The sequence below is a fragment of the Prionailurus viverrinus genome, chromosome X, assembly GCF_022837055.1.
Source record: "Prionailurus viverrinus isolate Anna chromosome X, UM_Priviv_1.0, whole genome shotgun sequence".
Classification (NCBI taxonomy): domain Eukaryota; kingdom Metazoa; phylum Chordata; class Mammalia; order Carnivora; family Felidae; genus Prionailurus; species Prionailurus viverrinus.
In genome coordinates, this window is record NC_062579.1 from 56,054,475 (window position 1) to 56,077,897 (window position 23,423).

General features: G+C 38.3%; 1 protein-coding gene and 1 pseudogene across 1 annotated transcript in view; both read left to right on the top strand.

The window, feature by feature from the left end:
- ATP7A (ATPase copper transporting alpha) overlaps positions 1–1,854 on the top strand; it is a 190,783-nt gene extending 188,929 nt beyond the window's left edge. The window contains exon 24 of the transcript XR_007148926.1: positions 1,844–1,854. The gene's annotated coding sequence lies outside the window, so the exon portion shown is untranslated. The remainder of the gene's footprint in view (positions 1–1,843) is intronic.
- Positions 1,855–2,412: 558 nt separating this feature from the next.
- On the top strand, positions 2,413–5,542 carry LOC125156981 (chromatin target of PRMT1 protein-like; annotated as a pseudogene).
- Positions 5,543–23,423: the final 17,881 nt, after the last annotated feature.

Consider the following 23,423-nt stretch of genomic DNA (forward strand, 5'->3'; position numbering starts at 1 on the left):
GTATAATAGACTTTTGGAAAAAGAAGCACCTTTCTCTCTTTCTCCCTTACTCTTTTCTGTGTCTCTGAAACACTTGAACATAGACAGTTACTACTTTTATTATTATGTTGTTTTTGAGTTGTCCTTTTGTCCCCCACTTGCCAAAGGACCCACATGACCTAAGATAGCAAGAAGAGCAACCTATAGTCTGGGAAAAATCAAGAATTTAATTTCACCTCTTACTATCAGAACAGAAAACATGTTGTTTAGAAAGAATCCTATTTTAAGTATCTGTAGTATCTTTGAATTCCCTACCATAAGTCTCTTTTGTAATCCTGAACTCCTATTAGCTTCATAGAGCAGCTGTATTCACAGGAGAGATGATCTAGGAACAGGATCAAAAACATTGCTTTCAGTTAGTAACTAGCTTTAAGTAACCAGTTACTTGTGAGAACAAATGTTATAAATGTAGATGTGTGTATGTGTTTCTCTGTTTATATACACACATACATATGTACGCACATATTTACCATATAGAGGAAAATGGGTTTATATTTGAATTTGATGTTTGAATATTTGAAATTCCTTATATGTTGCTCCTTTATCACTCTTCTGTATTCACTCAGCACCCATGCCCTCAGTCTGAAGATAACAAGGATGTTTTGATATCCAGTGCTGGTTCTGATTCAACTATGGGGCACCTTTTATCTTAAATATCCAAAGATGCCTTTTGAATTTCAAAGGTTAAAAACACAGCTAGAATATTTAATGTTATAGTTTAAAGAAGTATGGTGGTCAGTGGTGAAAATAGAAATGATATTTTTCCTAGTTTAGTATCAGCATTTTAGAGTGTTAAATTTGATGCCTTGTGAACAAAAAATTTTATACTGTGCTTTAACTTTTTAAAAGCTTGTTTCTTTTTTCAGATGTATTCTTTGTTCAGAATGCTTAAAATAGCACTATAGACAGGATGTTTCCAAAAATTTAAGTGTGCGTATCTTTTATGTACACAGCTTAAAATCAAGAATACATGTTTTTTGAGAATTTTTCTCCATTACTTGTGAATCTTGCTTTAAAATTATTTTTTCCTGATATTTATTTTACTCTATTTTGTTACTTTCTTTGGGTGAGGCATCTGGTTATTGGTTATTTTAATAAGAATAAAAACATTCCTGCAATCACTCCCTTTGGATTTTTGGTTATTTCTTTTCTATATTTAAAATATGTAATCAAATATAAACAATATAGATTCATGCCAAATTATTAGCTGTTTTTAGACTGTTTCTGTAGTCCCTCTGAAAATTTATCTGGTATGAATAACCAGATAAAGCACAAAAGCATGAACTCTTGTTCTTCAGTTAAAGAGCTTCTATAATAGCATTGATAATAGATGCCTTTTGTAGCCAAAACCAGGCATCTCGACCTTATGTTTTCAGTTAAATGTTTAACTGAACATTGTTAAACATTGTTTGGTACCCAAAACAGCAGTGGACAGTGTTGTGCAATAATCATCTGTCATCAAGATATTCAGCAGTTTGTTTTTCCATAAGCATGTAATTGATCATATTTCTGCCAAGGATGTGCCTTCAAATTTGTAATTATAGTATTGTAGAAAAATGTCTTTTTGTCAGTGTCTCTTTTGTTAAACCATTCAATCTTCTGCCAGCAGTTCCAAACTACCCTGTGTTTTTACTTAATTTTTTGACTGTTAATCAGTGATGGGGCAGGATTGGAGACAAGACTACCCATTTGCTAAGAGAGGGAGGGAAGAAAAGTCTGTTTTCCTTTAGTGCCATTCCACCTGCTGTATCATTTCATGAGGATGAAAACCAGAGGAATGTAATTGTCCTCATTTCCTTTGTAGTCTCTAATACATTCTTGATAGATCATCTACCCCAGATGAGCTTAATAGAGGCAAGAGGTTTCCTTGCATTTGGGTGGCCCTATACAGTGTTTGAGGATCCTACCCAAAATATATTCCCATACCAAACACTTTTGTGGGTTAAGGAAAGAGTTTTAAAGTTATTGTAAGGAAAAACTCCTTTTTATTTCTCTCCCCCAATCTTGAGAGTATTCAGTTTGGTGAAATAATATTGGAAATAGAAACATAAGATTAAAATCTCTGAACTGTCCCCTTAGCTGGTTGGCCTTCCTCTTCTATTGGTGTCTTAACACTAACCTCCAAGAAGGATGTGCAGTTATAGCAAATCAGAGGTGAGGTCTCAAAACTTTTCAGATAATAAAACAAAGCAAAGCAAAATACCAGAAAACCTTCCTGTTGGGGAATGCTTTTTATGTTAAGGCATTAAAGGCCCTCCTAAAATTCAGAGACAAGAGGGGTAGAGCTTTATCTGTCACAAATTTTACCTAAGGACAGCGAACCTTACTTGCTTAATAGCTTCCTCTTCGTAGCTGTGACCACTACTTGTGGAGATGAATTACAAGTGAGGGATGAAAGGCAAGACTCAAGGACAAAGTTTAAGTGAAGATGCTGCTATAAATAGGATCTCATACAATTTAAGAAATCTGAGAGCCCCCTTGCAGTCTCCTCTCTAGAAAAATTTGAAATAGGTTGTGTAGTCTTTCACATAATGTATCTATTGCCCTCAAGTGGCCCCCAGCTTTTCATTGTTAGCACCCTGCCCCACGCTCTCAGACCTGTTGATAAACTGAAGGGCTGTCATTACTTCAACATTACTTGTTTCATTCAACTCACCCAATCAAAACTTTTTATTTCTTCATCGCAGTGTTTATCACCAAGTAATAGGGGAAAAACCGAGATTAACTCCATCCATCCTGAAATGCCAATGACCTTTAAATATGGCCAGAAGTATTTGCAATTATTTGGAAAGAATATTTTTAATCCAAATAACTTAATTGAAAAACATCTGGCCTTGTGGAAGAGGTTGTTTGGGGGAAAGTAGATAGACCCCAGGATCAACTTTCCTCAGCTCTTCTTGCTTCTTGCAGCTTTTTACCTTACACTTTTCCATCCACCATTTCTTTAACATCACATCCCCATTGTGATGGGAAGAGCACTGGATTTGGAGCCCACAGGACCTGTTTGCAAAATCCCAGTTCTGCCACTTACCACCTGGGTGACTGTTAGTTTCCTCTTGTTGCTGTAACAAATTACAGCAAACTTGGTGTCTTTTTAAAAAATGTTTTACATAACATTTACTCATTTTTGAGAGAGAGAGAGAGAGTGCAAGCAGGTGAGGGCAGAGAGAGGGAGACAGAATCCAAGGCAGGCTCCAGGCTCTGAGCTGTCAGCACAGAGCCCGACACAGGGCTCGAACTCACGAACCATGAGACCATGACCTGAGCTGAAGTTGGCCACTCAACTGACTGAGCCACCCAGGCACCCCTAAAGTAATCTGATTTTCTCAGAAGTAATCACTTGGAGTCAGGAAATGTAATCATTTGAGACTAAGAAGAAAAGTTAAGGTACTTAAAAGCAGTTTCTATCTCCAAGAGCTCTATTTATCGAGTGTCTTTAACCAATGATTTTAAGTTGATGTTAGACCACTAAAAGATTTACTTGATGTTTATTTTTGCCTTCTCTGAAGCATATGTGCTTCTCCTTATCTCTTAGGGTATGATACACTGATTCTCCACATTTACATGTTACTCAGTGAACAAATACATAAGAAAGTATGATACACTCCTATAATTTATACCAGCGTAGTATTTCCATGGGCTTTGAAGGTGCTGTAGTCCTTCCTTATATTTGCCCTTAAAATGAACCGTCAGGTTCCCCCAAGGTTTTGGCTTTATTTGTCTGTCTTTGAAACTACATTTTCTTTTGTTGCCATCATATCTGCTTATGTTGTGTTTTTCATACCTTCCACCTCTCTAAAAGTCATTACCTGAGCCTTTGTTATCACTTTTGACTGTGCTGCATTTAGCTACATTTCTAAGTTTCTGATTCTTGCAAGTTTGTGGAAGCAAAGGATTCTTTAACCCACATCAGCCTTGACCTAAGTGTACCACTTTAGGGGGGCTAGGTAGCTCAGTCGGTTAAGCATATAACTCTTGATTTCAGCTCAGTTCATGCTCTCATGGTTCATGAGTTTGAGCCCTATGTTAGGCTCTGCATGGGGATTCTCTGTCTCCCTCTGTGTCCCTCCCCTGCCTGCTCTCTCTCAAAAAAAAATATTAAAAAAAAAATAAGTGTACCACTTTACTTAAAGCTCATGATCTGGAGCTCCTGGTCTAGCAAGCCATGAAAATGCCAATAAATGTTTTAAAATAAAGCTTGTATTTATTTTTTAATGTTTTTTTTGAAGTTTATTTATTTTGAGAGAGAGAGAGAGAGAGAGCAAGTGGGGAGGGGCAGAGAGACAGGCAGAGAGAGAATTCCAAGCAGGCTGTGCAACGTCAGTGCAGAGCCTGATGCGGGGCTCGAACTCATGAACCCATGAGGTCAGGACCTAAGCTGAAGCCAAGAGTCAGAGCTTAAATGATTGAGCCACTCAGATGCTCCTGAAGCTTTTATTTAAACATCTATTTTGTTCAACCTTGAAGTTTTACTAATAAGAACAAATGGCCAATGCCAATGAATATTTGGGCTTCAATGTAGCAATGACAGCAGGTAGCCAGTGCCAGAAACAGAAGACTGGCCAAGCAGATGGAGAATAGACCCTCTGCGCAGGCAGCATTAAAACAAGCAGAGGGGCGCCTGGGTGACTCAGTCTGCTAAGCGTCCAACTTCAGCTCAGGTCATGGTCTCATGGTTCGTGAGTTCGAGCCCCGTGTCGGGCTCTGTGCTGACAGCTCAGAGCCTGGAGCCTGCTTTGGATTCTGTGTCTCCCTCTCTCTCTGCCCCTCCTCCACTCATGTGCTCTCGCTCTCTCTCTCTTTCCTCTCTCAAAAATAAATGAACATTAAAAAAGTTAAAAAAAACTTAAGCAGAAGACCTTAAATCAGCATCTGGATAAAAGTAATATCCAGGCATGGTTAGGTCGACATATAGGGGCCTTGGCCAGGGGAGGAATTGGAGAACAAAGCCTGCCCATAATCCAGAGAGGCGTGCCCAGAGGAGGACTATGTGGGGGACTTGCCACAGAACCCTGCTTAGTGGGAAGGTGGGGGATGTCGCTCTGAGGTTAAAACCTGCTCCAGGTGGGTGAGCTGTAGCTCCCCAAATGGATTTAAGAAGATGTGGTGTTCAAGGTCATGGAAGTCCTGGGAGAGCAGGCCTAGGGCATGGAGCTATGGGTCATGGTGAAATTGGTTATAGAGGTCAGGGTATGATGAGTTGGGGAAGAGGGAGCTTTGAATGCTGAGGTGGAGGCTGTGGGCCAGGGAGAGGTACCCTCATTCACCCTGTACTGACCTGGGAGCAGCTGGACAACCAGTGAGATACATACATGTTGAAAATGAAAGGACACCTGGATGCCAAGTTGGATGCCTACATGGCACAAAAAGATCCCCAAACCAATGACTGAAATGTGCCCACCCTCCTGGGAGAGACTCTTGTTCAAAAGTCACCACATCTGTAAGTAACTTTGAGATAACAGATGTAGAAGAAACCTGATTGATGATAGAAGGACTTACTACAATAGGCTATGGACTTACTTTCTCTAATTTGTGCCTTTAGTGTGTTCCTTTTACTTTTTTGATACTGTGTTGTATGAAACTATTTTTTGCTCTGGCTTAGGTTTTCTTGTGGTTTTTTTTTTCCCTCATTGCTCTGACTTTTCTTTGAATGTGAATGTGGTGTCCTTTTGGCTAGGACACCCTCTTCCCATCTCTGCCTGCCTTCACCTGTCACATGCTCTGATGTTCTAACATTTCCTCTCTTCATTTCTGTGTCCCCATGAAAATGCCCCAGAAGGAGCCGATCAGTGTTCTTTCTTAATGGCTAGGTTTCTGAGAAACGGTTCTATTCTACATCATCTTTAATAACCTCTTAGAAATGTTTAGAAAATCTGGAGCTCAAAAATGAATTCTCCACATTGGTATTTTAGTGTAGTAAATTGGGAGCACTGACATAGCTGCAGGGCCACATAACAGGTTATATGAGGTAGTACCTCTGGTTTGATTAAAGCTACTTCCGTGTACATTGACACCATGTAATGATTGTGCTGGTTCGGGTATGTACATGTTCTACCCTGGAATGAGATGTATAAACTTTCCTCTTGCTTTGTATCATGTCCAGAGAGTTACTGTTGAGATGGCTTACACCTACACTAGAGAGGAAATAGCCATTTGGTTTGGCAGATGTTTCAGAAGAGAAGGGGATAGAATGTTGGCAGGTATCTGATGGGAGTGGTCAGAAGATACCCATGCTGAAATGCTGTTATCCTTATGTTTATCCCAAACCAATCTTGGGATTCTCCATTCATTGGCTTTGTTTGACCCTCTTTTTATTTCCCTTGAGGTTTAACTAAGTTCAACCATACTCTGTCAACTGTTCCAGTTTTCAGTGGAATCTTGTATTTCTGGTTCATTATAACAAGAAATCATTCTCAAAACAACAACAAACCCCATACTTTGACCCTGTTCTTTAAAGACCATGTGGTGACACCTTCACTGTCTGTGAATTTTGTGGGAGAGAAGTCAAGACTTGGCCATCTGCTTTGCTCATCCCTGTTACTAGGAGAAGTTATCACAGTACCATAAGCAAATCAATCCTAAATCTGTTTCTCCTTCCTCCTTACCTCCTTCCTCCAGGTATTTCTCCAGTAGCACTGACTGGGAAATTGGATGGCTTCACGTCAGACCCAGAAGAAATGGGAGATAGTTGTGAATTGGTTTAAGAAAATAATCTAAAAAAAATATAATTGCTTTTTTAATTGTAGGGAGATGATAAAGTACATAAAAGTAAATGTTACTTCCTTGTAGAATTATATTTCATTGGTTTAGGCTGTGTTTGGTTGGAGGAGCTTGTGTAAATCAGAATGTCCAGATCAGCATTATGGTATATTTGCTCACAAAAAGAGCACTTAATGGCACCATGAATTTATCCCATAAATTACTTGTATGATGAGATAGAGTATGTCTTTGATCTTGTCCTTGTTGCTGCTCAGTTGGGAGAACTGATCACAAATGGTTTCTGGAAAGAAATATGTAAAGAAGCCATCTCTGAATAGCAAGGAAGTGGAGGATGTCTTGCTGTTTTAGGAGTGGTGTCAATTGGTGTGACATTTCATTTAAAAATTTTTTATGGTTTTCTAAATTGTCCCAGTTAAAAAGTTTTTCACAAAGGTATCGGCCTCAGAACATATGCAGTGTTCAGAAGAGCTGGCAGTGGCTTGAGGAAGACAGATCCAGGATCTCAAGGAGGAGGAGACACTAGTCCAACCCACCAGCAGAATTAGTTTGGATCAAGAGAAACCACTCAGGTGCCTAAGTGAACAGATATACCATCACAGCTCTGTTCTTTATTGGACGGGTGACCTTAGACTACTTAATTACTCAGTGTCTTGGGTGCCTGGGTGGCACAGTCAGTTAAGCATCTGACTCTTGATTTTGGCTCAGATCATAAACTCACAGTCATCAGATGGAGCCCCATGTCGGGCTCCATACTGTGCATGGAGCCTGCTTAAGACTCTCTCTCCCCAGGAGGAGTTAGGATGGCAGAGAAATAGGGGGACCTGGGGCTTTCCTCATCTTTTAAACACAGCTGTATTGAGGTCAGATTACTTGGAACACCCAGGAAATTGATCTATGTAGTGACAGATCTCCACAGTTGGAGGGAGACAGCTTGGCAGGTGTGAGTTGCATGGTTGTGAATTGGGGGAGAGAAAAATGGCTGCACTGTGGAGGGGAGGGAACTCTTTCCATGGAGAGACAAGGGAGACAAAGAGAGAGAGGGGTTGAGATCGTGTGGCATTGAGTTAGCACAAGAGGAAAACCTTTCTGGACCACGGACTGGGGAGAGAGAAATACTGAGTGTACCACTTCTTTTTTTCAAACAGCTTTTGGAGCTCGGACTCTGAGGTTTTGAAAGTGCATAACTTTTTCTGGAGTGGAGCTCATCTGTGCACTCCTGGGGAGGAGGGAGCTGGCCCCAGAGTGCATAATGTGGTTTAGCAATCTTCAGGGTGCACTGAGACAGAACAGTCCCCTTCCTTGAGTACTTGTGGAAGAGGGTTTATTGCCTCCCCAAGGACAAAAGACCCTGAAGGTGCCAGCCAAAGACCTTTCATCAGCAGGGTGAAGTTCTACTCCAGAGGAGGGCAGTGGATCATGCAGTGCCAGGCCCTTTTAAGACTTTGGGTTTTGAATCCCAGCTGTGGGCCAAAGAAAAACCGCAAGAGAGTTTGGTGCAGGGCGAGCTGACTTCCCTTGCTATTCTATGGGGGCTTCTTGACAGCAGGGGTTGAGATCCCCATTCTGGGGATAAGAGATTGGGGTGGCTCCTTTCCCCTCCCTCCACACCAACAGTGTGGGACTTCAGAGTGCAACACAGCAGCCCCCAGTGGAGGTGGGACCCGCTTGCAACAAATTCTGCCCCACCATGCCTGGCAACTGCTTATTTACTGGGCCAAGACTGACTCTGAGCCAACACAGCTGGCCTCTCTTCCATGAGGCCAGCACAGTCACCACCACCTAGGCACCAACAGGCAAGTCTTTTTTTCTAACCCCTGCTTCTTTTTTTCTTTTGGAATCAAGCTCATAGTTCCTTATTATTATTTATTTTTTATTTCCTTTTCTCTTTTTTGGGGATCAGACTTTTTTATTACTTTTTTTTCCTTATTTATTCTATTCTTCTGCTCCCCCCCCCATTTTTCCTTTTTTTATCTTTGAAATCATATTTATAGTTTTTGATTCTCTGTTTGGTTTCCTTTGTTCTCTTTATTTATCTACTTTATTGGTATCAGTCTCCCCCTTTTTTTCCCCAGAGTTACATCAGCAAAATAAATCAAATCACACCTAGTCAAAGGTCCAAACACTACACCACTGCAAGCAAAGAGGAGCTCTAGAGGACTGACCAGTGGGAAAGAGAAGCCACACGCAACAGTAGAATGCACACAACATTCACCAGAGACACTTCCTGAAGTGCCAAGCCCTGGACAGTGTATGACTCCTTTCTAATATGGTAGTACTGTCAGGTGCAGGAAACATAAAAACTTTTAAAACACACAAAAGACAGAAACTTAGCCAAAATTACAAGATGGAGGAATTCTCCCAAAGAGAAAGGTAAAGAAGAAATCACAGCCAGGAATTTGCTCAAAACAGATATAAGCAATATATCTGAATGAGAATTTAGAACAACAGCCATAAGACCATTAGCTGCATTTGAAAAAAGCGTAGGGGCACCTGGGTGGCTCAGTTGGTTAAGCATCCAACTTCAGCTCAGGTCATAATCTCACAGTTCCTGGGTTTGAGCCCCATGTTGGGCTCTGTGCTGACAGCTCAGAGCCTAGAGCCTGCTTCAGATTCTGGGTCTCCCTCTCTCTCTGCCCCTCCCCGCTCATGCTCTTTCTCTCTCTCTCTCAAAAATAAATTAAAAAAAAAAAAGAAAAAAGCATAGAAGACATCAGAGAAACCCTTGCTGCAGAGATCAAAGACCTAAGAACTAGTCAGGATGAATTAAAAAATGCTATAACTGAGATGCAAAATAAACTAGATATAGTGACAGTGAGGACTGAAGAAGCAGAGGAGAGAATAGGTGAAATAGAAGATAAAATTATGGAAAATAAAGCTGAAAAAAACAGGGAAAGGAAATTACTAGATCACAGAGGGGATAATTAGAGAACTAAGTGATTTTACAAAATAAAACAATATCTATATCATTGGAGCCCCAAAAGATGAAGAGCAAGAAAAAGGGGCAGAAGGTTTATTTGAACAAACTATAGCTGAGAACTTCCCTAATCTGGGGAAGGAAACAGGCATCTAAGTCCAAGAAGCACAGAGAATTCCCCTCAAAATCAACAAAAACAGACCAACACCATGACATATTATAGTGAAACTTGCAAAATACAAGGATAAAGAGAGAATTCTGAATGCAGCCAGGGACCAAAGGTCCTTAACCTACAAGTGTAGACACATAAGGTTAGTAGCAGACCTGTCCACTGAAACTTGGCAGGCCAGAAAGGAATGGCAGGAAATATTCAATGTGCTGAATAGGAAAAATATGCAGCCGAGAATCCTTTAACCAGTGAGACTGTCATCCAGAATAGGACAGGTAAAGAATTTCCCAAACAAGAACTAAAGGAGTTCATGACCACTAAACCAGCCTTGCAAGAAATTTTAAGGTGGCTCTCTGAGTGGAGGAAAAATAAGAAGACCAAAGCAGCAAAGACTACACAGGACCATCACCAGAAACACCAAATTTACAGATAACACAATGGCACTAAATTCATATCTTTGAATAATCACTCTGAATGTAAATGGACTAAATGCCCCAATTAAAAAATATAGGATATTAGAATGGATAAAAAAAAAGATCCATCCATATACTAGCTACAAGAGACTCATTTTAGACATGACATTTGTACATTGAAAGTGAGGGAATGGAGAACCATCTATCATGCTAGTGGAGGTCAAAAGAAAGCCAGAGTAGCCATACTTAAATCAGACTAACTAGATTTTAAAACAAAGACTATAACAAGAGATGAAGAAGGGCATTATATCATACTTTACAGGTCTATCCAACAAGAAGATCTAATAATTATAAATATTTATTCCCCCAACTTGGAGGCACTCAAGTATATAAATCAATTAATCACAAACATAAAAAAACTCATTGATAATAATACCCATATAGTAGCAGATTTTAATACCTCGCTTACAACAATGGACAGATCGTCTAAGCAGAAAATCAACAAGGAAACAATGGCTTTGAAGGACACACTGGACCAGATGGACTTAACAGATATATTCAGAAATTTTCATTCTAAAGCAGCAGAATACACATATTTGCAGATCACAACACTATGAAACTTGAAATCAATTACAGGAAAAAATTTGGAAATACCTCAAATACATGGAGGTTAAAGAAAAGCCTATAAAATGAAAAGGTTAACCAGGAAATTAAAGAAGAAATTTAAAAATACATGGAAGCAAATGAAAATGAAAACATGACAGTCCAAACCCTTTGGGATGCATCAAAAACAGTCCTAAGAGGAAAGTACATTGCAATTCAGGCCTATCTCAAGAGCAAGAAAGGTCCCAAATACACAACCTGACTTTACACCTAGAGAAGGATCAACAAATAAAGCCCAAAGCCAGCAGAAGAAGGGGAATTATAAAGATTAGAGCAGAAATAAATGATATAGAAACAAACAAACAAAAACCCCACAGTAGATCAATGAAAGTAAAAGCTGATTTTTGAAAGAATAAACAAAACTGATAACCCCCTAGCCAGACCTCTGAAAAAGAAAAGAGAGAGGACCCAAATACATGAAATCATGAATGAAAGAGGTGAGATCACAACCAACACCACAGAAATACCACATGCTAGAAATGTTAGAACTGATCCATCCATTCAGCAAAGTCTCAGGATATAAAATCAACGTACAGAAATCTCTTGCATTTCTATACACCAATAATGGAACAGGAGATAGAGAATTCAAGGAATTGATCCCATTTACAATTGCACCAAAACCCATAAGATACCTAGGAATAAACCTAACCAAAGAGGTAAAAAAAAAAAAGTCTGTATGCTGAAAACTATAGAAAGCTTATGAAAGAAATTGAAGAAGACACAACACTTGGGAAAACATTCTATGCTCATGGATTGGAAGAAAAAATATTGTTAAAATGTTGATACTACCCAAAGCAATCTACACATTCAATGTAATACCTATCAAAATAACACCAACATTCTTCACAGAGCTAGAACAAACAATCCTAAAATTTGTATGAATCCACAGAAGACTTCAAATAGCTGAAGAAATGTTGAGAAAGAAAACCAAAGCTGGAGACATCACAATTCCGGACTTTGAGCTGTATTACAAAGCTGTAATCATCAAGACAGTATAGTACTGGTAGAAAAACAGGCACATATATCAATGTAATAAAATAGAGAACCCAGAAATGGACTCACAAACATATGGCCAGCTAATCTTCAACAAAGAAGGAAAGAATATCCTGTGGAAAAATGACATTATCTTCAGCAAATGTTGCTGGGAAAATTAGTGACATGCAGAAGAATGAACCTGGACCACTTTCTTACACCATACACAAAAATAAATTCAACATGGGTGAAAGACCTAAATGTGAGACAGGAAACCATTAAAATCCTAGAGTAGAACACAGGCTTTGACTTTGGCCTCAGCAACTTCTTACTAGACATGTCTCTGGAGACAAGGGAAATAAAAGCAAAAGTGAACTATTGGGACCTCATCAGGATAAAAAAGCTTCTGTGCAGTGAAGGAAACCATCAGCAAAACTAAAAGGCAACCAACAGAATGGGAGAAGATATTTGCAAATGATATATCAGATAAACGGTTAGTATCCAACATCTATAAAGAATTTATCAAACTCAACACCCAAAAAACAATCCAATGAAGAAATGGGCAGAAGACATGAATAGGCACTTTTTCAAAGAAGACATCCAGATGGCTAACAGACACATGACAAGACGCTCAACATCACTCATCATCAGAGAAATACAAATCAAAACCACAATGAGATACCACTTTATGCCTGTCAGAATGGCTAAAGTTAACAACTCAGGAGCACCTGGGTGGCTCGTTTGGTTAAGCATTCGACTCTTGGTTTTGGCTCAGGTCATGATCTCATGGCTTGTGATTTTGAGCCCTGTGTTGGGCTCTATACTCACAGCACACAGCTTTCCTGGGATTCTCTCTCCCCTATCTCTCTGGCCCTCCTCTGCTTATTCTCTCTCTCAAATAAAATACACTTTAAAAATTGTAAAATTAACAACTCAGGAGCAACAGATGTTGGCGAGGATGTGAAGAAAGAGAACTGTTGGTGGGAATGCAAACTGGTGCAGCCACCCTGGAAAACAGTATGGATGTTACTCAAAAAGTTAAAAATAGAACTACCCTATGCCCAACAATTACACTACTAGGTATTTATCCAAAGGATAAAAAAATGCTGATCGAAGGGACACATGCATCTCAATGTTTAGAGCAGTGCTATTAACAATAGCCATATTATGGAAGAAGCCCAAATGTACACACACACACACACTGGAATATTACTTGGCACACACACACACACACACACACACACACACTGGAATATTACTTGGCGCACACACACACACACACACACACACACTGGAATATTACTTGGCAATTAAAAAGAACTAAATCTTGCCATTTGCAACAACGTGGGTAGAGCTAGAGTGTATTATGCTTAAGCGAAATAAGTCAGTCAGAGAAAGGGAAGTATATGATTTTACTCATATGATACATGGAATTTAAGAAACAAAACAGATGAACTTAGGAGAAGGGAAGCAAAAATAAAATAAAATAGAAATAGAGAGGGAGACAAGCCTTAAAGGACTCTTTTATTTTAAAAAAAATTTAAAAATGTTCACTTTTGAGAGAGAGAGAGAGAGCATGCAAGCAGGGGAGGGGCAGAAAGAGGGAGATACAGAATCTGAAGCAGGCTCCAGTCTCTGAGCTGTCAGCACAGAGCCTGACGCAGTGCTCAAACCCGTGAACCACGAGATCACGACCTGAGCTGAGGTGGGACGCTCAACCGACTGAGCCACCCAGGTGCTCCAAGAGACTATTAAATATAGAGAACAAACTGAGGGTTGCTGGAGGGGAGGTGGGTGGGGGGATGGGTTAAATGGGTGATGGTCATTAAGGAGGGCACTTGTTTGGATGGGTGTTGTAAGTGATGAATCACTGAATTCTTCTGAAACCAATAGGAGGTACAAACTTCCAGTTGTAAGATAAATAAGTTCTGGGGATGCAGGGTACTACAGGATCACTATAGCTAACCAAACTTTGTATATTGGTAAGTTGCTAAGAGAGAAATCTTAAAAGATTTCATCAAAAAGAAATAAGTTTTGTAACTATGTGAGGAGATGGATGTTAACTAAACTTATTGTGGTAATCATTTCACAATACATACATTACCAAATCATTGTGTTGTATACCTTAAACTTACATAATGTTATCTGTCAATTATGTCTCAATAAAACTGGGGGGGAAAGAATATGGGATCCCTATGTATATCCTAAGCTACGTGGTGCTGTAATATGCTGTGCAAATTATCACAGTGCCTTAAAAATGTACTTCCTTTCTCAGTCTAGTAAACTCTCTAAAATAGCAAAATAGCATATGCAAATTTACAGTTAATTTTCATTTTGACCACTGCAGTATTTCTTGATTATGTTTCACCACACCTAAGAAGTGTCAGGAATGAGCAGTAGGAAGGAAGGAATAGAACTATATAGATAGAATTCTGGACCCGCATTACCCACAGTCCAAGCAGTAGCCTTTGGGGAACAGGCCTTTTGAGGCCTGTGTTTGCACCACTTATGCTGAGGTGGTAAGAGCACTGGATTTGAGATCAAGAGGCCTGGATTTGTTTTGTTTTGTTTTGTTTTGTTTGTTTGTTTGTGATGCTCAACATCACTCATCATCAGAGAAATACAAATCAAAACCACAATGAGATACCACCTCACACCTGTCAGAATGGCTAACATTAACAACTCAGGTAACAACAGATGTTGGCGAGGATGCAGAGAAAGAGGATCTCTTTTGCACTGCTGGTGGGAATGCAAACTGGTGCAGCCACTCTGGAAAACAGTATGGAGGTTCCTCAAAAATAAAATATAGAACTATCCTACAAGCCAGCAATTGCACTACTGGGTATTTATTCAGGGGATACAGGGCACATAAAGGGGCACATACACTCCAATGTTTATAACAGCAGTATCAACAATAGCCAAAGTGTGGAAAGAGCCCAAATGTCCATTGATGGATGAATGGATAAAAAAGAGGTGGTACACATACACAATGGAGTATTACTCAGCAATCAAAAGGAATGAAATCTTGCCATTGAAACTACGTTGATGGAACTAGAGTGTATTATGCTAAGGGAAATTAGAGAAAGACAAATACGACTTCACTCATATGAGGACTTTAAGACACAGAACAGATAAGGGAAAGGAAGCAATATAACAACAGGCAAGGGGACAAAACATAAAAGACTCATAAATATGGAGAACAAACGGAGGGTTACTGGAGGAGTTGTGGGAGGGGGGATGGGCTAAATGGATAGGGGGCATTAGGGAATCTACTGAAATTATTGCTGCACTATATGCTAATTTCAATGTAAATTAAAAAATAAAATTTAAAAATAAAAAAATTTAAATGACTGTAGTAAGTGACATTATTGAGTCAATGTCACTCTCTTAATCTGCAAATAAACCTTTACGCAGTCAGTGTCTAGAAACATCTACGAGCTTATTTTTATAGTTCCAGAGTGAATAGATCCTCTACACTGTTCTCACTTTTGCATTGTGTGTCTGCATTCTCTTCGGCTAATTCTAACTCACTCAAGTTGCTACTGTTTTAAATGAACACATATGTAGATTCCAGGGCCTCTTTTTTAACCTCAATTATAGTGAATTTTATTTTAGATATAATAATTACATCTATTCAGTAATGAAAATCCCTTCTGGGAGTCTATGAACTATTATATTTTTCATGCTTAAAAATTTATCCTCACTATATTACCTTTTATCTCATAACTCCTATATCTTATGTCTATTTTGAATTCATAATTTATTTGAATTTCACTGTACCTATGTTTTTCTTAGAGTTTTTTCCCCAGCTTTGTTGAGTTATAACTGACGAGTAGCATTGTGAAAGTTTAAGGTATACAATGTGTTGATTTGATACACGTGTACATTGTAAATGATTACCACTACAGTATTCTTGAAGTTTTCATTGGTCTTTAGGCAAAGGCATTACAATATTGACCTAACTTCATATTTATTGGTAAAATGATTAGGGTGCATTGCGTTAATGGGTTATCCATCATAAAGGTATCAAGTGAGATCATAGGTATGAAAGTCTTTGGAAACAGTAATCAACTACACACAGGGTCTTTTGTCCTTGGGGAGGCAATAAACCCTCTTCCACAAGTACTCAAGGAAGGGGACTGTTATCCTTCTAATAAATATCATAAGAATAGAAATCCAAAGAATGTTTAATGATTAAATTTTTATCATTATATAACCTAAGAGGAGTTAATATTTGAAGATAGGAGTACCTTCCCAGAGCTTCCTTAATATAGATAACTGCTTAACCCAGTGCTTCTCGAAATTTTAATGTCCATAATAATCCCCTGAGGATCTTAAGATGCAGATTCTAGCTCAGTAGGTCTGGGACACGCCTGAGATCTATATTTCTTTTATTCATTCATTCATTTTGAGAGAGAGCATGAGCAGAGGAGGGGGAGAGAGAGAGAGGGAGAAAAATAATCCCAAGCAGGTTCCACACCCAGCCTGGGGCCTGATACAGGGCTCAATCTCACGATGGTGAGATCACAACCTGAACCAAAATCAAGAGTCAGACGCTTAACTGACTGAGCCACACAGGTGCCCCAGTATCTGAATTTCTGACAAGCTCCCAGGTGATGTTCATGCTTCTGATCCATAGACCACACTGTGAGTGGCAAGTAATAATTTTGGCTCTGGCTTTCAAACCCAATCATCAATCTTATTAAGAACAAATATGTGGTTATAAGGAAACATATATTCAGTAGTAGAGAACTGTGAGATCATGACCTGAGCTGAAGTCGGATGCTTAACCAACTGAACCACATAGGTGCCCAGATTAAAGTCATCTTTGATTTTAGTATACTGTACCTCCAGCAGGAATTTAAGCCTCTGATAGATGGCCTATTGCATCCTAAAGTATTTAGAAAGAATGAAGATAAAGCTATTATGGATTATGGTACTTCTAAATCCAGTCCTAACATTTTTGTAGTTTTCAAATAAAGTTCTCAATAGAATCTTTCTAAATTGAAAATTATTAAATAAAATGACATGGACAGGATTATAACTGCGGAAAACTGAGTAAAAGATGTTAACAAGCATTTAGTGAAAAGTTACAACTCTTAGTCTCAGTGGCACAGCTGCTGTGTGGGCTATAATTATAGATAAGTTATGGCCCCTAGCTTAATGGAGTTTGCAATCTAATTAGGAGAAGATAACATATTTATGTAAAAAGATGATTAAAATGCTAGGCAATGTGTGGTTAAAGTGTCAAATGAGTGATACAGACAGGAAATGCTAAATTAACTAGAGAAGGCAAAGATGGCTAGAATCCAAGTAGTAGTAAAGTGGCAATTAATATCACATGACCAAGGTATGAGGTTTTACTCCACCTCTTAGGAACTGTAACCCTGTTACTCAACCTATCTAAACCTCAGTTTTCCATTCTGTAAAATCAGGAAAACTGTAATAGCTTTTTCTAGGCTGGTTTGAGGGTTAAATGAAATAATGTATAGAAGGGCTTGGCAGGATGCTTGGCCCACAGATGTCAGCTAAGAAATTCACCTTCTTTATGATTGAAGGACCTGAGGTAGAAAGAGCAATGGGTGTCTGAGAATGGGCCTTTACTGAAGAAAAGCAGCTAGAAATATAGAGGCCACCAGCTTTGACAACTTCACCATTTGATAAAAGGCATCCCTAAAGGGAGACCTGGGCTGTTTTTCCCAAAGGTTACAGCTTGGGTGGTACTTCAAGCTTTGTCGAGTTATGAAAGACAGATTTTCATTTCATTGCTTACCACCACCTGATATGCCCAAACTAATTTCCATAATCTAAACTACCTGTGGTTGTCCAAGCCCCAAGCTGGAAGCTTTTTAGGTCCAGAAAGATTTGGGGTTAGTGGGATGGATTGATGAAAAGAAAGTTGATATCCAAGAAGGAGAGAGTGAAGTAAAAGAACCAGTTTCCTTGCTCTCTCCTGCACAGCATTGCCACTTGGTGATTATTTAATGAGTCACAATATCACCCCCTTCCCCACCCCACCACTCCCAAAGGTCCTGTCTTAATGTGAGCCCAGTGCTGAGAGAACAGAATAACACACCTTATTCACTCCTGTGGCTGCTGTAACAAATTACTACAAAAATGGTGGCTTACGCCAACAGAAATTTATTCTTTCACAGTTCTGGTAGCCAGAAGTCGAAAATAAGGTGTGGGCAGGGCATGACCACTCCAGAAGCTTTAGAGGAGAATCTGTTCCTTGCCTTCTCCAAATTCTGGTGGCTGATGGTCACAGTTTCTGAGTTTGTGGCCACATTGCCCCAATCTGTGCCTCCCTCTTTACATGACCTTCTCTTCCATGTGTCTAATCTTCTACCTCTCTTTTACAGGGACACTTATAATGGCATTTAGGGCCCACTTGGAAAATTCAAGATTTTCTCTTCATTTTAAGATGTTTAATTCAATTGGAATCTTCAAAGATTCTTTTCCAAATAGGGTAACATGCATTGGCTCCAGGGATTTGATGTGGGTATCTTTGAGGACCATTTTTTTTTTGGCCTACCACTTACATCTCTTCTTTATTATCTTTTAGTTCATTGTTGGTAATTAACATCTAAGATCTATTTGCTGGCTGGTGGTTATAAAGCATCAAAGAGGACTCTGGGCACACGGGTATAAAAGAGATAATATATAGCAAGGGCAAGAAAGGGCTGGTGAGCCAAGATTTAACTTTTGTTTGTTTTTAATAAACTGAATGTAAGTGGTTCTCACCCTCCAAATCTATATAAATAAGAAAATGGGAATTCTCGAACACTGCTGGTGAGACTGATAGAGATGGTAAAATGTTTTTGGAGAACAATTCTACAAATGTATCATATACTTCTACACATTAATTTTACCTCTAGGAATATATTTTTTAAACCACTTTATTGACGAATGATTGACATACAAAAAGCTATACAGATTTAATGTGCATAACTTAGTGAGTTTAAGATGCAGTTTTTTTTTTAATTTACATCAAAGTTAGTTAGCACATAGTGCAGCAATGATTTTAGGAGTAGATTCCTTAATGCCCCTTACCCATTCAGCCCATCCCGCCCCACAACCCCTCCAGCACAGCACCCCTCTGTTCGTTCCCTTATTTATGAGTCTCTTATGTTTTGTTTCCTTCCCTGTTTTTATATTATTTTTGCTTCCCTTCCTTATGTTCATCTCTTTTGTATCTTAAAGTCCTCATATGAGTGAAATCATATATTTGTCTTTCTCTGACTAATTTTGCTTAGCATAATACCCTCTAGTTCCATCCATGTAGTTGCAAATGGCAAGATTTCATTCTTTTTGATTGCTGAGTGATACTCCATTGTGTGTGTGTGTATATATATATATATATATATATATATCATATCCTCTTTATTCATTCATCCATCCATGTACATTTGGGCTCTTTCCATACTTTGGCTATTGTTGATAGTGCTGCTATAAACATTGGGGTGCATGTGTGCATTTGAAACAGCATGTCTGTATCCCTTGGATAAATACCTAGTAGTGCAATTGCTGGGTCATAGGGTAGTTCTATTTTTATTTTTTTGAGTAACCTCCATACTGTTTTCCAGAGTGGTTGCACCAGTTTGCATTCCCACCAGCAGTGCAAAAGAGATCCTCTTTCTCCATGCTAGGAATCTATTTTAAGGAGACAATCAGAATATAGGAAGTTTTATGCACAAAGATATTCCTTACATCCTTTTTTGATGGTACTCTTGAGTGTTGAAGACAACTCAAATGTTTGCTTTTAGGGAACCCTCTTACTTTGTTGGTGGGAATGGAAACTGGTGCAGCCATTCTGGAAAGCAGTATGGACTTTCCTCAGAAAGTTAAAAATAGGTGGCAACTGGGTGGTTCAGTCAGTTACGTGTCCAACTTTTGATTTTGGCTCAAGTCATGATCTCGTGGTTATGAGATTGAGACCCACCTTGGGCTCTGTACTAGGTGTGGAGCCTGCTTAAGATTCTCTCTCCCTCTTCTTCTGCCCCTGCCCTGTTCATGCTTGCTCTCTCACTCTCTCAAAAAAAAAAAAGAAAAGAAAAAAATTAAAAATAGAAATATCCTATAACCCCGAAATTGCACAACTAGGTATTTACATGAAGGATACAAAAATATTGATTTGGAGGGGCACTTGCACCCTGTTGTTTATAGCAACATTATCAACAATAGCCAAATCATGGAAAAAGCTGAAATGTACATCAACTGACGAATGATGTTTGGGTTAAGAAGATGTGTTATACACACACACACGCACACACACGCAGTGAAATATTACTCAGCCATCAAAAAGAATGAAATCTTCCCATTTGCAATGACATGGGTGGAGCTAGAGTGTCTTATGCTATGTGAAATAAGTCAGCCAGAGAAAGACAAATACTATATGATTTCACTTATATGTGGAATTTAAGAAACAGAATAGATGAACATAGAGGAAGGGAAAAAAATAAGAAAACAAGCCATTAAAGGTTTTTAACTATAGAGAACATACTGAGAGGTGCTGGAGGAGAGATAGGTGGGGGGTGGGCTAAATGGGTGATAAGTAATAAGGAAGACACTTGTGTTGAGCACTGGGTGTTATATATAAGTGATGAATCACTAAATTCTACTCCTGAAACCAATATTACACTATATGTTAACTAACTAGAACTTGTTTAAAAAATGAAAAAAAGAACCAAATGTTTACCTTTAAAGAGTAATAGTTGAGTGAATTATGGTTCATCTAGGTTGGAATATTTTATAGTCATGACAAAGCATGTTTATGAAGAGTAGGATTTATATATATACACATTGTACAAATATTAATTATAGATTGTTTCAAGATTTAAAAAATACATATAAATCTAACTTCTTTATACTCATTGATAATACTGAACTCCCAGAAATTTTGCATAAATATTTATAGGCATAACAACTTTTTAAAAAACATAAACATTATATCATTTTTTTATCTTTGTATTCACCTACTTCAGTAAAATCTTGCCTCTTGAAGCTAAATATTTTTCCTTCTACATTTAGTTCAACTTTTGTTCCCAAGAAGTTATGCTTAAAGATTTGTAGCTATACAATGAATCTATGATACATCCTGAAATACTATAGGAACTACAGCTATAAACTGAGTAAATGTGGGTGAATGGCTTTGTTCCTAAAGGCTGTAAGGAACTTTGACAGAACCTAAGAGTGGTAACACTGCTATTGGTCCTGGAACTCATGGTACTTGGATTTTAGTGTGGATGCAGTTGAGACTTCTTTTTTTAAAAATTATTTTCATTTTTTTAAAACTATTTAAAGTAAAATGCCTAACATGGGGCTCAATCTCCTGCCCAGCATGGGGCTCAAACTCATGACACCAAGATCAAGACTTGCTTGCTCTACCAACTGAGCCATCCAGGAACCCCCCAGATGATACTTCTTAATAGAACATTTTGTTCATTAGTCTAAAGTGCTTAAAGTCAATTCATGGTGGAAACCTCATTTAAAGGTCAATATAGAAAGCTGTTCTTATGTTGATATTTAAAACTATATGTGGGATTATTTATTTTGTCTTGATCCCAATGCAACATTGTGTTGCATAGTTGCTGGATTTTGTCTATGTATTTGTGATGTCTTCATGAATATAATTCCTGGAAAGCACTTTATTAAAGCTATTTAAAAATATTTGACATACTTTCAGAAATAACGCTATATAAATGGATTAAATATTTAAATGTAGGGTTAAATAGGTGGTGAGCATTAAGGAGTTCACTTGTCATGATGAACACTGGGTGATGTATGGAAGTGAATCACTGTATTGTACACCTGAAAATAACATTACACTGCATGTTAATTGGAATTAAAATAAAAACTTAAAAATAAAGATTTAAATGTAAAACAAATAAAAGTACTAGAAGAAAAATAGCTAGATATTAACATTTTCTTGGAGAGGGTTGGTAAAGGCGTTTCTAAGCATAAGATAAATCAGAAATCATAAAAGAAAAGACATAAAATGTAAAATTTCTATATGTCAAAACAGCAACTCATCATAAAACTAAATTAAAAGACAAAAATGATAGAGAAAAAAAAACATGTGCAACATATGACTGCAACATTTAAAAATAATGTTAAATGTCTTATCAGTCTATAATAAAAAAATAAATGACACAATAGACAAAGGGACAAAAGAATTTTATGTCCTTAATGCTTCTAATAGTTGAGACTCAATTCATGATGTGTTTTCTTCAAGACAGCTCCTGAAACACAAAGAACCTAAACTTTCTTTTTTTTAACTGAAATTTTTGCCCTTAAAAAATTTTTTTTACTTACTTTTGGAGAGAGAGGTGGGGGTAAATGGGGCAGAGGGAGAGAGGGAGAGAATCTTGAGCAGGCTTCATGTGCAGCACTCAGTCTGGAGCCTCACATGGGGCTCAATCCCATAACCCTGGGTTAATGACCTGAACCCAAATCAAGAGTTGGATGCCCAATGGACTGAGGCACCCAGGAGCCCCACAGAACCTAGACTTTTATATACAAGGGCATAGCTGCCCTTCTACAAGAGGCAGAAGGGAAAAATTAACCTTATAATTCTTTAGCTATTCTTGAAAAATAGAAAACATAAACTAGTATCTTGGTAGATTAACCTGACACATAAGCAGATATTGCTTCTATAATCAGAATTCCAGAATATATTATAATACACACAAAACGTAAAACACATGAAAGAGAAGCAAGAGCTTGAGCCTTTGGACATTATGCAGTGACCTGGTTCCTTTCAAGGGCCTTGCCAGTATCATAGTGACTGCAACTTTGCAGCCAACTACTGCTGGGAAATTCTCTCCACGGGGCAATTTGACACCAAAATAAATTCCTGGTTACTAACCTCAATTGGCCCTTAGCTCTGCTTAGCAATCTTATCCTATTTTTTGGTTAAGTCATGCTTCAATATCCCAAAAACCCTTTTTAATTTTCTCAAACCTCTAATCCTGTTATTTCCCTCATTATCACTCTCAATAAATAACCTTCTTATTTCACAGAGTAGGTATCAAATGGACATTCTCTCAACTTTTTCCTGCTACAAAACATACAAATCTGCACCTATCCTCACTTCCCTTCATCCTGTTAAAATAGAGGAGGTAGTTTACCCTCCACTGTTGAGTGGGTATTATATCATCCAATAAATATTTGTTGAATGAATGAATCAATCAGAAGCTACTCTGACCTTTACATTAAAAATTTTCTCTGCAATCTTGGTGGCTCTTTTGGGTGTTCACTTACTCTGTGTTTGTCCCTGTAAATTTCAGGGAAGGCAGAGGCACTACCCAACTGCCAGTAGACTGTGAACTCCTTCAAGGCAGGGAAAGTATTTAATTTATCTTAGTATCTTGGTAATTTATCTTGGTAGTGCTGCATTGTGCTTAGTAAGTGTGTTTGCTCAAACAAGATGCATAAATGAATGAAGGATTACCACATGACCTGTCTTCTGCTGCCCCTGCTAAAATCATACAGCTTGAGATTTGTTATACCAGAAAGAAGATTTAGAAGACAA